Source organism: Mirounga angustirostris, unplaced genomic scaffold (assembly GCF_029215605.1).
Source record: "Mirounga angustirostris isolate CCGP_5_RB_7025 unplaced genomic scaffold, mMirAng1.0.hap1 SCAF_8, whole genome shotgun sequence".
Classification (NCBI taxonomy): Eukaryota; Metazoa; Chordata; class Mammalia; order Carnivora; family Phocidae; genus Mirounga; species Mirounga angustirostris.
In genome coordinates this window covers 44,378,662-44,396,810 of record NW_026991716.1, presented here as the reverse complement: position 1 = coordinate 44,396,810, position 18,149 = coordinate 44,378,662, and positions in this window count along the sequence as shown.

The following is an 18,149-nucleotide window of genomic DNA, read 5'->3' as shown; positions in this document are numbered from 1 at the left end:
TATAAATTAAGCTTTCACATGTACCTGGATCAGTTTCTAGGTTATATATTAAATTACTATTATTGTTTATCTTCATGCCAAAACTATCTTAATTACCATAAATTTTGTTATATGAGCGAGAATTCTACCCACATTGTAATAGTATTTCAGAACTGAATTAGCTATTGCACCTACTCTGATATTAAGACTGCTGCCTCTGCTTTACTTTAATATGCATTTTCTCTGAGTATATTTGCCCCTCCTTTCATTCTCAACTTTTTTGAATTATATCGCTTTGATTTTGATGCTTGTTGATAGAAATAATCAGGCTTTGTTTTCTCGTTCAATGTTTAATTAGAGAGATAAGCCCATTTATATTAGATGAGATAACAGATGGGACTTATCTACATTCTGACATTGTGTTTCCTGTTTTTGGTTTGGATCTTGTTTTTTTATGTTTTCCTATGTGCTCTATAATTTTTTTAGGGGTGTGTCTGTTCGGTGCATGGACATAAGTGCTTGATTCCTCTGACACTTAAGAAAATACGTATATTTATACTAGTGGTTAACTTTAAGATTTCTCTTATACTGTGAGTGTACCTGGGTGTGTATGTGTATGGATATATATTTTATATTATCTCTTTTATATAACATATATATGCATATATGTAGTAATGTGTATATGTTATCCTTTTTGAATTATATGTATGTATATATACAATTCTTAGTCTATAACTGTTCTAAAGAAGTTCTCATATAAACAATAATGAAATGAGCCTTTCCTCCTTTTTACCCTCCTTTCTTCAAAACTTAATACTAGTGACTAAAATTATATATATATGTGTATATATATAATTTTTATTCCAGTATAGTTAACATAGTGTTATATTAGTTTCTAGTGTACAGTATAGTAATTCAACAATTCTACACATTAATCATTTGCCATCCTGAAAAGTGTACACTTAATCACCTTGACCTATTTCACCCATCTCCTCACCCACCTCCCCTCAGGTAACCAATCACTTCTCTAGAGTTGAGTCTGTTTTTTGGTTTGTCTCTTTTTTTTCTTTGTTGGTTCGTTTTGTTTCTTAAGTTCCACGTGTGAGTGAAATCATTTGATATTTGTCTTTCTCTGACTTACTTAGCATAATACTCTAGCTCCATCCATGTTGTTGCAAAAGACAATATTTCATTCATTATTATGGCTGAGCAATATTCCATTGTATGTATATACCACATCTTCATCTATTGATGAACAGATGGGCTGCTTCCATAATTTAGCTACTATAAATAATGCTGCAGTAAACATAAGGGTGCATATATTTCAAATCAATCAGTATTTTTGTATTCTTTGGGTTAATACCCCGTAGTGTGATTACTGGATTGTATAGTAGTTCTATTTTTAATTTTTTGAGGAACCTCCATACTGTCTTCTAGAGTGGCTGCACCAGTTTGCATTCCCACCAGCACTACATGAGAGTTCATTTTTTCTCCACATCCTCAGCAACACTTGTATATTGTTTTTATTTCAGCCATTCTAACAAGTGTGAGGTGATAGATCATTGTGGTTTTGATTTGCATTTCCCTGATGATGAGTGATGTAGAAATCTTTTCATGTGTCTGTTGGCCATTTGTATGTCTTTGGAGAAATGTCTGTTCGTCTCTTCTGCCCATTTTTAATCCCATTTTGTTTTTGGGTATTGAGTTGTATTAGTTCTTGATGTATTTTGGATACTAACCTTTTATCGGATATGTCATTTTCAAATATCTTCTCCCATTCAATAGGTTGTCTTTTTGTTTTGTTGAATGTTTTCTTTGCTATGCAGAAGGCTTTTATTTTGACGTAGTCCCAATAGTTCATTTTTGCTTTTGTTTCTCTTGCCTCAGGAGACCTATCTAGAAAAATATTGCTATGGCTGATGTCAAAGAAGTCACTGCTTGTGTTCTCTTCTAGGATTTTTATGGTTTTAGGTCTCATTTAGGTCCTTGATTTATTTTGTGTTAGTTTGTGTATGGTCTAAGAAATTAGTACAGTTTCATTCTTTCACATGTAGTTGTTGAGTTTTCCCAACACCATTTGTTGAAGAGACTTTTTCCCATTGAATATTCATTGTCCTTTGTCTTAGATTAATTGACCATATAACTGTGAGTGTGTTTCTGGGCCAGCTGTTCTGTTCTATTCATCTATGTGTCTATTTTTGTTCCAGTACCATACTGTTTTAATTACTACATCTTTGTAGTATATCTTTATATCTGGGATTATGATACTCCCAGCTTTATTCTTCTTTTTCAAAATTGCTTTGGATTTTCAAGGTCTTTTGTAGTACCATAAAAAATTTTAAGATTATTTTTTCTAGTTCTGTGAAAAATGCTTTTAGTATTTTGATAGGGATTGCATTAAATCTATAGATTGCTTTGGGTATGAACATTTTTATAATATTTGTTATAATATATGAGCATGGAATATTTTTCCATTTGGTTTTGTTATTAACTCCTTTCATTAATGTTTTATAGTTTTCAGAGTACAGGTCATTCACTACCTTGGTTAAGTTTATTCCTAGGTATTTTATTCTTTTGGTACAATTTTAAATCAGATTGTTTTGTTAATTTCTCTTTCTGCTACTTCATTATTAGTATTCAGAAATGCAATAGATTTCTATATATTGAGTTTATTTCCTGCAACATTACTGAATTCATTTATCACTTCTAGTAGATTTTTGTGGAGGCTTTAAGGGTTTCTATATACCGTATCATATCATGTGAAAATAGTGAAATTTTACTTTTTTCTTACCAATTTGGATGTGTTTTATTTTTTGTCTGATTGCTATGGCTAGCAATCTATAAACATCAGGGTGCATGTATCCTTTTGAATTAGTAATATTGAATTCTTTGGGTAAATACCTAGCAGTGCAACTGCTGGTTCATAGGGTAGTTCTATTTTTAACTTTTTGAGGAACCTCCATACTGCTTTCCAGAGTGGCTGCACCAGTTTTCATTCCCATCAATAGTGCAAGAGGGTTCCCCTTTCTCCACATCCTTGCCAACACCTGTTGTTTCTTGTGTTTTTGATTTTAGCAATTCTGACAGGTGTGAAGGTAATATCTTCTTGTAGTTTTTATTTGCATTTCCCTGGTGATCAGTGATGTTGAGCATCTTTTCATGTGTCTGTGGGCCATCTGTATGTCTTCAATTGAAAAATGTCTATTCATATCTTCTGCCCATTTTATAACTGGATTGTTTTTTGGGTGTTGAGTTTTTTAAGTTATATATTTTAGATGCTAACCCTTTATCAGATATGTTATTTGCAAATATCTTCTCCCATCCACAGGTTGCCTTTTAGTTTTGTTGATTGTTTACTTTGGTGTGCCAAAGCTTTTTATTTTGATAAAGTCCCAATAGATGATTTTTTATTTTGTTTCTCTTTCCTTTGGAGATGTGTCTAGCAAGAAGTTGCTGCAGCTTAGGTCACAGTGGTTGCTGCCTGTGTTCTCCTTTAGGATTTTTATGGTTTCCTGTCTCACATTTATGTCTCATCCATTTTGAGTTTATTTTTGTGTATGGTGTAAGAAAGTGGTCCAGTTTCATCTGCATGTAGCTATCCAGTTTTCCCAACACAATTTGCTGAAAAGATGGTCATTTTCCCATTGGATATTCTTTCCTGCTTTGTAAAGATTAATTGACCATATAATTGTGGGTTTATTTCTGGATTTTCTATTCCGTTATATTGATGTGTCTATTTTTGTGCCAGTACCAAAAACCACTGTTTTTTTTGGGGGGGGGGGTTATTTTTAATTTTGTTTATTTAAAGGTGCAGAAAAACACAAAAGAAAAAAATCATAACTCTCATTTTTTTGTGCATTGAAACACCACGATCTATAAAGAGGCAGAAGTCCTTCCACTATCCCAAGAGGCAAACACTGTTCATTTGGCGCCCATTCTTCAGGATGGGTGAATGAGACATTTACTGAATTTTTTTTGTTTCCTTAGTTTCTCTTTCTGCTTCTTCATTACTGGTGTATAGAAATTCAACAGGTTTCAGTGTGTTGATTTTGTATCCTGCAACTGTACTGATTTTATCAGTCTAGCTATTTTTTTTTTTTTTTTGGTGGAGTCTTTTGGATTTTCTATATCTAGTATCACATTACCTGCAAATAGTGACATTATCTGCAGGTTTTTCATATTTGGCTTTTATTATGGTGAGGTATGTTCCCTGTAAACCTATTCTGTTGAGGGTTTTTGTCATGAATGGGTGTTGTACTTTGTCAATTGCTTTTTCTGTATCTATTGAAATGACATATAGTTCTTTTATTAACGTGATGTTTCATGTTGATTTATTTGCAAATGTTGAACCACTCTTGCAATCCAGGATTAAATACCACTTGATTGTAGTGAATAGTTTTTTAATGTAGTCTTGGATTGGTTTCCTAGTATTTTTTGAGAATTTTTGAATCTACTACTCTGTTGCCATTTAGATGCCTTTTATTCCTTTTTGTTGTCTAATTGCTATGGGTAAGACTCCCAATATTATGTTAAATAACAGAGGGGAGACTGGACATCCCTGTTTTGTTCTTGACCTTAGAGGAAAAGTTGTATTTCCCCACTGAGGATGATATTAGCTGCGGGTTTTTATGTTGAGGTATGTTCCCTCTTACCCTACTTTGAGAGTTTTTATCATGAATGAATGTTGTACTTTGTCAGATGCTTTTTTTTCTTTTTTCTTTTTGTATCTATTGAAAGGATCATATATTTCTCCTTTCTTTTATTAATGTTATATATCACATTGATTCATTTGCAAATATTGAATTTTCCCTGCAGCCCAGGAATAAATCCCACTTGATCATGGTAAATGATTCTTTTAATGTACTCTTGGATTTGATTTGCTAGTATTTTGTTGAGAATATTTGCATCCATTTTCATCAGGGATATTGACCTGTAGTTTTCCTTTTTAGTGGCGTCCTTATCTGGTTTTGGTATCGGGGTATGCTGGCCTCAGAATGAATTTGGAAGTTTTCTTTCATTTTCTATTTTTTTGGAAAAGTTTGAGAATAGGTATTAACTCTTCCTTGGATGTTTGGTAGAATATCCCTGTGAAGCCATCTGGCCATGGACTTTTATTTGATGGGAGTTTCTTGATTACTGATTTAATTTCTTTGCTGGTTATTGGTCTGTTCAGGTTTTCTATTTCTTCCTATTTTAGTTTTGATAGTTCATATGTTTCTAGGAATTTACCCATTTTTTTACAGATTGCCCAATTTGTTGGCATATAGTTTTTTCATAATATTCTCTTATGATTATTTGTATTTCTGTGGTGTTGGTTGTTCTCTCTCATTTGTGATTTTATTTATTTTGGTTTCTTGTCTTTTGTTTTTGATAAGTCTGGCTCGGGGTTTATCAATTTATTAATTTTTTCAAAGAACCACCTCCTGGTTTCATTAATCTGTTCTGTGTTGTTGTTGTTTGGTTTAGTTTGGTTTGGGTTGGTTTCTATGTCATTTATTTCTGCTCTAATCTTTATTATTTCCTTCCTTCTGTTGGCTTTAGGCTTCATTTATTGCTCTTTTTCTAGCTCCTTTAGGTGTAAGGTTAGGTTTTTTGAGATTTTTCTTCTTGAGGTAGGCCTGTATTTCTATATACTTCCCTCTCAGGGTTGCTTTTTCTGCCTCTGCAAGGTTTGGGATTGTTATGTTTTCATTTTTATCTGGTCCATGTGTTTTTTAAAATTCCTTCTTTGATTTCCTGGTTCACCCATTCATTGTTTAGTAGCATGTTGTTTATCCTTCATGTATTGTGGTCTTTCCAGATATTTTTTTCTTGTAGTTGACTTCTAGTTGCATAGTATTGTGGTCAGAAAAGGTGAATGGTATGACTTCAGTCTTTCTGTATTTGTTGAGGCCTGCTTTGTGACCTAATTTGTAATTTGTTCTGGAAGATGTCCCATGTGCACTTGAAAAGAAAGTATATTCTACTGTTTTAGGATGAAATGTTCTGAATATATGTTAAGTCCATCTGGTCCAGTGTATCATTCAAAGCCCTTGTTTCCTTGTTTATTTTCTGTTTAGATGATCTGTCCATTGTAAGTGAGGTGTTCAAGTCCCTCACTGTTATTGTATTATCAACATGTTCCTTTATGTTTGTTTTTGTTTTGTATATTTTGGTGCTCCCATACTGGTTGTGTACATATTTATACTTGTTAGATCTTCTTGTTGGGTTGTCCGATTTATGATTATGTAATGCCCTTTTTTGTCTCTTGTTACAGTGTTTGTTTTAAAGTCTAGTTTGTCCAATATAAATATTGCTACTCTGGCTTTCTTTTCACATCTATTTGTGTGATAGATGTTTCTCCACCCCCTCGCTTTCAATCTGCAGGTGTCTTTAGGTCTGAAATGAGTCTCTTGTAGGCAGCGTATACTCTTGTTTTGTTTTAACCATTCTAACACTCCATGTCTTTTGATTGGAGCATTTAGCCCATTATCATTCAAAGTAATTATTGATATACATATATATATAAATATTGATATACATATATATTGATATATATCTATATATATCTATATATAGATACATATATCTATATATATATATATAGCCAGTTAATTACTTGTTTTGTGGGTGTTTTGAGATTTTCTCTGATCCTTTCTTGTCTTTCCTCTTTGATGTTTTGCTGATTTTCTTTGGTGATATATTTGGATTTCTTTCTCTTTATTCTTTGCATATTTATTAGGTTTTGATATATGGTTAACATTAGGTTTGTATAGAACCTCTTCTGCAAATAACAGTATATATTAAGTTGGTGGTTGTTCAAGTTTGAAGCCACTCTTCTCTGCTCACATCTTCATGTTTTTGGTATATGTTGTTATATTTCATATCTTTTTTTTAAGTTCCTTGACTTGTTTTTATTGATATATTCATTTTTATGGCTTTTGTGTTTCCTGCCTTTATACTGTCACTTTTGGTCTTTCCATTCCACTCAGAGTCCTCTTTAATATTTATTGCAGGTCTGATTAAGTGGTCATGAATTCCTTTAGTTTTTGTTTGTCTGTAAAACTCTGTATCTCTCCTTCTATTTTGAATGATAGCCTTCCTGGATAGAGTATTCTTGGCTGCAGATTTTTCGCATTCAGCACTTTGAATATATCATGCCACTCTCTTCTGGATTGCCAAGTTTCTGTTGAAAAATCTCCAGGTAGCCTTATTTTTATTATTTTATTTTATTTTATTTTATTATGTTATGTTAGTCACCATACAATACATCACCAGTTTTCACCTTATGTGTTTTCCATTGTAAGTTAAGGATTTCTTTGTCTTTCTGCTTTTAAGAACTTTTCTTTATCACTATATTTTTAAAATTTAATTATAGTATGTCTTGATGTTGGCTTTTTTTGTTGATTTTGATGGGAGTTCTCTGTGCCTCCTGGATTTGGATGTCTGTTTCCTTCCCCAGATTAGGGAAGTTTTTAGCTAGTATTTCTTCAAATAAATTTTCTGTCCCCTTTTCCCTCTCTTCTTCTTCTAGGACTCCTATAATACGAATGTTATTACGTTTGATGGTGTCACTGTGTTCCCTAAGTCAATTCTTGTGTTGCATAATTCTTTCTCCATTTTGTTCAGCTTCATTACTTTCCATTATTTTGTCTTTTAGTTCATTAATTAATTCCTCTGCTTTTTCCAGCCTGCTGTGCATTGCATCAGGTGTGTTTCTGATCTCATTTATTGCACTCTTCATCTCTGATCCTTTTTTAATCTCTTTTGTCTCTGTGGTAAGGGTCTTGCAGATGACTTCTATTCTTTCCTCAAGCCTAGCTAGTATTCTTATGATTGTTGCTTTAAATTCTCCATCAGTCATGCTACTTATATCTATTTTGATTAGATCTCTGGGAATGGCCTTATCTTGTCCTTTCATTTGGGATAAATTTCTCTATCTTGGCATTTTGTCTAGGTCTCTGCTTTCTTCTCTGGTTAGAAAAGCCAGTTATATCTCCTGCTCGTGAAAGAAATGGCTTTATGAAGAAGTCATGTAGTTCCCAGAGCCTGGTGTTTCAGGTAGTTTTTCCAGTGTTTGCTGTGTGTGCTCTTCTGTTGTAGTGTGGTTGTTCCATCTTTCAGGCCAGACATCTTCAGAGGCTCTCCATTCCTGCTGTGACCAGTGTTTGTTCTCTGGCCTGACTGTGATGAGTTTTAACTAGGTGTCCTCTGGTCTGCTTGTGAAATGAGACTTATTACCACCTCTACCAGAACTGAGGTCCTGCAGAACTCTCTGGTTGGGAGATGTGTGGGCAGGGGTTTGTGCTGGTCTTCTTGCGAAGGGGCCCATGGTGCTGGGACTGAGGCAAGTGTGACTGAGAAGGGCAGTTCCTCCAGAGTGCAATGGGGTGGGTCTTGGTATAAGCAAGTTAGGCATCCAGTGTTGGAACTGGGCTGCTTCCCATTGGTAGTTCTGTATTTATACTGAGGAGTGGGAGAGAGAAATGGTACTTGCCAGCTCCTTTGTTCCTGGAAAGGTATCTCCATAAATGCTGTTTCCTTCTATTTGCTCTGAGAAGAGCAAATATTCTCCCCACTATGTGTCCCAGGCACTCTTCAGATTACTGTGTCCACACTGTCATTCAGGTCAGTGACCGTGGGCTCTATCTCAGCCAAGCCCATGGACCTTTAAAACTCGAGGATTTAAGCCCCACCAGTTGTACAAAACAGGAAATGCAGTCTCTCTGATTTTCCAAGCCAATTGCTTTAGGGAAACATTCTTCTTGTGGATTCCCCTGTGTGTTCTTCTCTGTCTCTCATTCTTCTGCAAGACCATGGCTCCCTGGGTTCCTCTCCTCTGCAGCAGCTGCGGTCCATTTGTCCTTTGAACCATGTCTCTATACTTCCTACCTTCTTTGATGTGACCTCTTATCTTCCTGTAGTTGTGGAGTTTTTCTGTGAGTTTTTGGGTCAAAATCTGGGGTATTTATGATGATTTGATCCTTATCTAGTTGTGTTTGTGGGATGAAGTAAACCTCAGGTTTTCCTACTCTGTCACCATCTTCCTGCTCCACCTTTGGTTTGCTCATGTTTGGGGAGTTTTGCTATGTTCATCAGAGATACTGGCTCTAGGTTCTCTTTTTTTGCAGTGTCTTTATCTGGTTTTGTTATCAGGGTAATGTTGGGTTCATAGAATGAATTTGGAAGCTTCTTTCTCTCTCTCTTTTTTTAATAGTTTGTGAAGAACAGGTATTAAGTCGTCTTTAAGTGTTTGGTAGAATTTGCCTGTGAAGCCATTTGGTCCTGGACTTTTGTTTATTGAGAGTTTTTTGATTACTGATTCAATTTCATTGCTCACAATTGGTCTGTTCAAATTTTCTATCTCTTCCTCATTTAGTTATGGGAAGTTTTTAGAAATTTATCCATTTCTCTAGGCTAATTTGTTGGAATATAATCTTTCCGAATATTCCCTTACAGTCCTTTGTATATCTGTGGTATCTTATTTTTCCGTTTTCATTTCTGATTTTGTTTGAGTTCTCTCTCTCTCTCTCTCTCGCTCTTTTGATGGATATGGGTAAATGTTTATCTATTTTGTTTATCTTTTCAAAGAACCAGCTCCTGGTTTCATTGATCTGTTGTATTGTCTTTTTAGTTTCTATTTTATTTCTGCTCTAATCATTATTATTTCTTTCCTTCTACTGGTTTTGGGTTTTGTTCTATTTTTAGCTCCTTTAGGTGTAAGGTTAGGTTGTTAATTTGAGATTTTTCTTCTTGAGGTAGGCCTGTATTGCTATAAATTTCCTCTTAAGACCACTTTTGCTGAATTCCAAAGAATTTGGACCTTTGGGTTTTCATTTTCATTTGTCTCCATGTATTTTTTGATCTGCTATTTGATTGTTTGATCCATTCATTGTTTAATAGCATATTATTTAACCTCAAAATATCTGTGTTCTTTCCATATTTTTTTATGGTTGACTTCTATTTTCATAGCATTGTTCAAAAAGATATATGTATGAACTTTGATCATTTTGAATATGTTGAGACTTGTGGCCTAATATGGATCTATTCTGGAGTTTTTCCTATGTGCAGTTGAAAAAAATGTATATGCTCTTTTGGAATGGAATGTCCTGAATATATCTGTCAGATACATCTGGTCCAATGTACCATTCAATGCCACAGTTTTCCTGGTGATTTTGATGATATAACCATTAACATAACTAGGATGTTAAATTCCCCTACTCTTACTATTTTAGCTATCAGTTAGTTACCTCATGTTTGTTATTAGCTGCTTTATGTATTTGGATGCTCCCATGTTGGGTACTTCAATATTTACAATTGTTTTATTTTCTTGTTGGATTGGTACCTCTGTGATTATATGAGTCCTTCTTGTCTGTTTTTATACTCTTTGTTTAAAGTCTATTTTGACCAATATAAGTATTGCTATTCCAGCTTTCTTTTTTATTTTATTTTATTTTATTATGTAATGTTAGTCACCATACATTAGATCATTAGTTTTTGATGTAGTGTTCCATGATTCATTGTTTGCATATAACACCCAGTGCTACATTCAGTACGTGATCTCCTTAATACCCATCACTGGGTTAATCCATCTGCCCACCCCCCTCCCCTCTAAAACCCTCAGTTTGTTTCTCAGAGTCCATAATCTTTCATGGGTCATCTCCCCCTCCGATTTCCTCCCCCTTCATTTTTCCCTTCCTACTATCTTCTTCTTCTTTTTTTTAACATACAATGTATTATTTGTTTCAGAGGTATAGGTCTGTGATTCATCAGTCTTACACAATTCACAGCAATCACTATAGTACATACCCTCCCCAGTGTCTATCACCAAGCCACCCCATCCTTCCCACCCCCACCACTCCAGCAACCCTCAGTTTGTTTCCTGAGATTAAGAATTTCTCATATCGCTGAGAGCATATGATACTTGTCCTTCTCTGATTGACTTATTTCGCTTAGCATAATACCCTCTAGTTCCATCCACGTCATTGGAAATGGCAAGATTTCGTGTTTTTTTGTTGTTGTTGTTGTTTTGATGGCTGCATAATATTCCATATTGTGTGTGTGTGTGTGTGTGTGTGTGTGTGTGTGTGTATACCACGTCTTCTTTATCCATTCATCTGTTGATAGACATCTTGGCTCTTTCCATAGTTTGGCTATTGTAGACATTGCTGCTATAAACATTGGGGTGGCACATACCCCTTCGGATCACTACATTTGTATCTTTGGGGTAAATACCTAGTAGTGCAATTGCTGGGTCGTAGGGTAGCTCTATTTTCAACTTTTTGAGGAATCTCCATACTGTTTTCCAGAGTGGCTGCTCCAGCTTGCATTCCCACCAACACTGTTAGGAGGGTTCCCCTTTCTCCGCATCCTCGCCAACATCTGTCATTTCCTGACATGTTAATTTTAGCCATTCTGACTGGTGTGAGGTGGTAACTCATTGAGGTTTTGAGTTCTTTCTGACTTTCCTCTTGTGATTGAGTTCTAGTTTCAAAGCATTGTGGTCCGAAAATATGCAGGCACTGATCCTCATCTTTTGGTACTGGTTGAGACCTGATTTGTGACCTAGGATGTGATCTATTCTGGACAATGTCCCATGGGCACTAGAGAAGAATGTTTATTCTGTTGCTTTGGGATGGAATGTTCTGAATATATCTGTGAAGTCCATTTGGTCTGGTGTGTCGTTTAAAGTCTTTATTTTATTGTTGATCTTTTGTTTAGATGATCTGTCCATTTCAGTGAGGGGAGTGTTAAAAGTCCCCTGCTATTATTGTATTGTTGTCAATGTGTTTCTTTGCTTTTGTTATTAATTGGCTTACATAATTGGCTGCTCCCATGTTAGGGGCATGGATATTTACAATTGTTAGATCTTCTTGTTGGATAGACCCTTTAAGTAGGATATAGTGTCCTTCCTCATCTCTTATTACAGTCTTTGGTTTAAAATCTAATTTGTCTGATATAAGGATTGCCACCCCACCTTTCTTTTGGTGTCCATTAGCATGGTAAATTGTTTTCCACCCCCTCACTTTCAATCTGGGGGTGTCTTTGGGTCTAAAATGACTCTCTTGCAGACAGCATATCAATGGGTATTGTTTTTTATCCAATCTGATAGCCTGTGTCTTTTGATTGGGGCATTTAGTCCATTTACATTCAGGGTGACTATTGAAAGATATGAATTTAGTGCCATTGTATTGCCTGTAAGGTGACGGTTATTGTATATTTTCTGTGTTCCTTTCTGGTCGATGTTACTTTTAGGCTCTCTCTTTGCTTAGAGGACCCCTTTCAATATTTCTTGTAGGCCTGGTTTCATGTTTGCAAATTCCTTTAGTTTTTGTTTGTCCTGGAAGCTTTTTCTCTCTTCTATTTTCAATGATGGCCTAGCTGGATATAGTATACTTGGCTGCATATTTTTCTCATTTAGTGCTCTGAATATATCATGCCAGTCCTTTCTGGACTGCCAGGTTTCTGTGGATAGGTCTGTTGCCAATCTAATGTTTCTACCATTGTAGGTTACAGATCTCTTGTCCCAAGCTGCTTACAGGATTTTCTCTTTGTCTCTGAGACTCGTAAGTTTTACTATTAGATGTCGGGGTGTTGACCTATTTTAATTGATTTTGAGGGGGGTTCTCTGTGCCTCCTGGATTTTGATGCCTGTTTCCTTCCCCAAATTAGGGAAGTTCTCTGCTATAATTTGCTCCAACATACCTTCTGCCCCTCTCTTTCTTTCTTCTTCTTCTGGGATCCCAATTATTCCAATACTGTTTTTTCTTATGGTATGATTTATCTCTCAAATTCTACCCTCATGATCCAGTAGTTGTTTATCTCTTTCTCATGTTCTTTATTCTCCATCATTTCGTCTTCTATATCACTAATTTTCTCTTCTGCCTCATTTATCCTAGCAGTTAGAGCATCCATTTTTTATTGCACCTCATTAATGGCCTTTTTGATTTCGACTTGGTTAGATTTTAGTTCTTTTATTTCTCCAGAAAGGGTTTCTCTAATATCTTCCATGCTTTTTTCAAGCCCCGCTAGTATCTTTATAATCGTCACTCTGAATTCTATTTCCAACATCTTACTAATGTCCGTATTGATTAGGTCCCTGGCAGTTGGGACTGCCTCTTGTTCTTTTTTTTTTTTTGAGGTAATTTTTTCCGTCTTGTCATTTTGTCCCAAGAAGAATAGATGAATGAGAGAACAAAATGCTAACAGGATAAAAACAACTCCATAAAAATATACCCTAAACAAATCAAAAGAGAACTGAAACTGGGGGAAAAGAAAGGGAAAGAAAGAAAAAAATAAAAAAGAAAATGATCACATATGATCAGGCTGGTGCATAGATCAGTGCCACACACTAGATTTTGGGCATGTTTTGGTCTGTTAGAAGAAATTGCCTCCCAAAATTTTAAAGAAAGGAAAGCTTATATATGTACAAAAATAAGGGTAATTACGAGGATGGATGGAATATGACTGTAAAGATGAAAATTTTAAAAGATTTTATAAATGGAATTGATTAGATAATTTGGTTGAAGAAAGAAAGAAGAGCAATTAAAAAATATAAAATGTAGAGAATGTGATCAGGCAGGAGACTAGAACAAAGCCATACACTAGAGATTTAGGGTATATTTTGGTCTGTTAGAAGAAACTGTATCCCAAAATTTTAAAGAAAGAACAACTTATATATATATCAAAAATAAGGCTAACTACTAAAGGGATAGAATATGACTCTAAAAATGAAAAGTAAAAAAGATTTTTAAAAAAGGGGTTGATAAGATGTTGGTTGAAAGGGAAAAAGAAAAATTCAAAAAAAAAAAAAAGAAAATTAAAAAAAATAACTTTGAAAGACTAAAGAATCAGGGGGGAAAAAGCCACAAATTCTATGTGCTGTATTCCCCTAGTGCTGGAGTTCTGCTGTTCTCATTGATCAGTAAACTTGGTCTTGGCTGGCTGTTCTTGCTGATCTTCTGGGGAGGGGCCTGTTGCCGTGGTTTCCAATTGTCTCTGCCGGAGGCGGAATCGCCCCGCCCTTGCCCCCTCCCGGCTAAGTAATCTGCTCGGGTTTGCTCTCAGGAGCTTTTTTTCCCTGCAAGCTTTCCGTGCATCTTTGGAGGACGAGAGTGAAAATGGCGGCCTCCCAATCTCTGCCCTGGAGGAGCTGAGAACTTGGGGCCCCACTCCTCAGTGAGCCCCCAGAGAAAAGCAGTCAATTACTCCCATCTCCCTGGTCTCTGGCTGCACTCTGTGCTCACCTGGTCTGTGACCAAGCGTTTCTCTCTCTGGCACATGACCCCGTGTGGAGTCTCCAAACCCAGCAGATTCCTGTGGTACGCTCCCATGCCACTCCTCCCGGGGGAGGAAGGGGAGTCTTCCCGGATCTGCCACTTGTTGGGTCCTTGCTGGAGGAACAGTGGCCCGACTGTGCCGCGGATCACGGTTTATGGCAACCCCAAGCTGAGAGCCCATGCCTCGGCTCCATCTCTGCAGCTGGCTTCCCTGATCTGATATCTGGGAGCTCTGCTGCACTCAGGCACCCCCGGTCTTCCTGTGACCCCGAGGGTCCTGAGACCACACTGTCCCAGAGAGGGTTCCACCTGCTTAGCCACTGGAGCAACGTCCCTTAGCGGAGCAGACTTCTAAAAGTGCCGATTTTGTGCTCTGCTGCTCTATCACTTGCCAGAAGTAGCGACGGAGGCCCCCTCCCCTGCCGTCTATCCTCCCGAATATCGCCTCGGATTCACTTCTCCACACATCCTACCTTCCAGAAAGTGGTCACTTTTATGTTAAGAGAGTTGTTGCTATTCTTTTCTTTGATCTCCTGTTGAGTTCATAGGTGTTCAGAATGATTTGATCCCTATCTAGCTGAATTCCTGGGACCAGACGAAATTTAGGTCTCCTACTCCTCCTCCATCTTGCTCCTCTCACCCTTTCTTGTAAACTTTACAATCATTTTGTTGATAGTGACAAAATAACTTTCCAGAATTTGGACTGGAATTGCATTAAATATATAGGTAAATTTGGGAAGAAGTCACCTCTAACTAATATTGATTCTTCCTTTTTATGAACATAAATCTTCCTTCATTTTTATGAACATGATATTTCTCCATTTGTTTAGATTTTCTTTAATTTCTTTTATTAGACTCTTGTAGTTTCCCTTTTACAGGCCTTGTACATGGTATACATAAATATTTCTGGTTTTGGTGCTAATATATATGCTGTTGTGTTTTTAATATCGAAGTCCAGTTGTTCACTGCTAGTATGTAGGAAAGTGATTAACTTTTATATAGTAACCTTGTAACCTGCAACTTTTCCTATAATCATTTAGTTTTCCTACAATCAGTTATTTTCAAGAGGGTTTTTTTGTTTGCTGTTTTATTGGGGGGGGGGTTTCTACGTAACTACATCATCCTTTAACAAAGACAGTTTTATTTCTTTCCAATTTGTATAATGCCTTTTCTTATTTCATTAGTTAGGACTTACAATACAATGTTGAATAGGATTGATGAGAGGAGACATCCTTGTTTTGGTATTTATCTTATTTTGGGTGTTTCTGTTCCCTTTTAACTGATCAGGACACATAACATTTACATGACAAATTTCTCTAATGCTCAGATTTATGTACCCCTACCTATATTAAATATTCAGTGGCAACCATCTAGCTGAAGTTATTTTATAGTAGTTTCCTTAAGATTATATCATTGGGAAAATATTCACTGAGTTTTTATGTGTTCAGAACCTTTGCCTTCATATAATAAACACAGAGTTTTCTTTCTCTGGAAGAAATTTGTATTTGTTTTGGGGAAATTATTTGCTCAGGGAAACTTAACTCATACCACTTGACTCATGCTTTTTTAATGGTGGATACTCTTCCACAATCATCTTAGGTTAAATTTTTGTCTGGAGAAATATTAAGTCAGCCTAGTTAGTGACATAGATTTTTACTTGCTTATTCAAAGGATTCTATTTATATCTTTAAAGTCTAATAATTCTACCACAGTGTATTTTTTAATTGTTTCCTATTGCTGAATAACAAATTATCACAAATGGTGTTATCTTACAGTTTCTGTGGGCAGGGATTCTGAGCATGACTACATAGAGTTCTTTTTTCAGGATCTCATACCTGTTACTGCAGTCTCATTTGAAATTTAATGTTCTTTTCCAAGTTCATGTGATTGTTTTAGTTCTTTTGGATTACTTTTCTTTGTTTTCCCACCAGTGTGCACACAAAACATTCATTATATGTTATCTCACTTAGGATTATCAAAAGCTTTTAGGAACATGATCTTTCAGGGGTCTCATGCACTATTATACCACACATGGAAGTTCCAGATAGCTACATATTAAAAAAGTCTTCCCTTCTTGGCGCCTGGGTGGCTCAGTCAGTGAAGCATATGCCTTCAGCTCAGGTCATGATCCCAGGGTCCCGGGATTGAGCCCTATGTTAGGCTCCCTGCTCAGCAGGGAGTCTGCTTGTCCCTCTCCCTCTCCCTCTCCCCTCCCCACTTGTGCTTGCCCTCTCCTTCCCAAATAAATAAATAAAATCTTTAAAAAAAACAAAACAAAACTATTCTCTTCTATTTCACCTATTTAGCTCCTTCATCTTCCATGTTGTTGTTCTGTTTTTCCTCCAAAAAATATTCTGAGTATAATAAGCTAGGGAAAATAGTTCAAGAGGATCAACAAATTTTTCATATATAAATGGTTAATTTCACAGCCATATGCCTGAATTAAGCAAGATAATCTGAATCAAAGGACTGAAGGATGCAAACTTATTTCCCAATTTGGGAAACTGACTCTAAAACTGTTATGTATGAAGTAATTCGAAGTAAATGTGAACTACAGTCTGTTCTAAGAAATTCTCTGAAGCTAAAACTATTAATGGTGCCATAACAGCACTTTTTCCCCCATCTAACAGTTTCTGCTTACCTTAGGAAGGCCTTTAAAATCTGCTGAAACTTATTTGAATTCTGAGTTTTGTTCCTACTAATACTTTATCTCTAAGGGTTTAGATTTATGGCTCATTTGTACATTGCCAATTATTGTATTATTCTCAGAACATTTTCTTATCTTTTTAATATAAGATAATATTAAGGAGTATATTTACCTTTGATGACAACAGTGGAGACTTTTCAGCTGAAAAATCTGATTAATTTTCCTCCCTGGGAATGAGAGAACTGCAGACAAGGCCTCACTAATGCTGGACTTGTTCCCAGTTCTTAGCTTCCTATGTGTAAGGTTCATAAATGGCATGGTGGATTAAGTGGTGACAATGCCAGCTTGAACCATTTTATATTTACAAGTGCCAAACTTTCATATTCATAGAAGTAAGGTTCTAAACATTTGAATGAAGAGAATTTTTAGATCTGAAGAGGTTTGGCCATTTACATTTGATTTTCACCTTATGAGCATGTTTCCCTTCCTTCCATCATGCTTTGAATACCTGTCATAGTCAAGGTGTGCTAAGTTTCTGTAACTTAAAACTTAAAAAATTTTACATGACTGCATTAGCTAAAATAAATTTTATCAAAATAGTTCACTGAGAACCTATTGAGAACCTATAGAGTGTTGGGAACTTTAGGAATATATGTTAAGGTAGAGTTTGTTGTGAAACATGTTTGCTAATTCTTAAACCTATGAAGAAATTTGGCAAAGCAAGATATTGATGAGTGAAGTAGGACCCCAAAAAACTTCAGGCAACCAGGTGAGAAGCTATGGAGTAGGACTTTTTACAGGACTTTGGGTGAATCAGCTCTTTGCAGCTGAGACATGCTGAAGGGATCTGACGTCTCAAAGCAATTCCCCAACTTCAGTCCTTGCTGCTATGCACAAGTCCTCTGTGAAAGGGGCACTGAGTGGCATATTGTATATCTACCACAGTCTACCCTTCACACCATGCAGATCTACTTGTCCATCACATTCAGGGACCAGCTCTTCTGGTGGTTCAATGGGCCTCTTTTCCTTAAAGAAGCTTTGGAGGAGAGAAGTTGGTGGAACAAATTACAGCCTCTGCACTGCAGTTGATCTCAGGTTCATAATCAATACTCATAGTTTCCCTCTTATACTATCTGTTAGAGATGCCCTCACCCAAATCTTAGTAACCATTTATCTGGCATTCAAGCCTTTCCTGGCACATGACTCAGACCTTCAACACCCAGTAGCCTAATCTCCTGGCAATCATATCTTATTTATACTGGGTT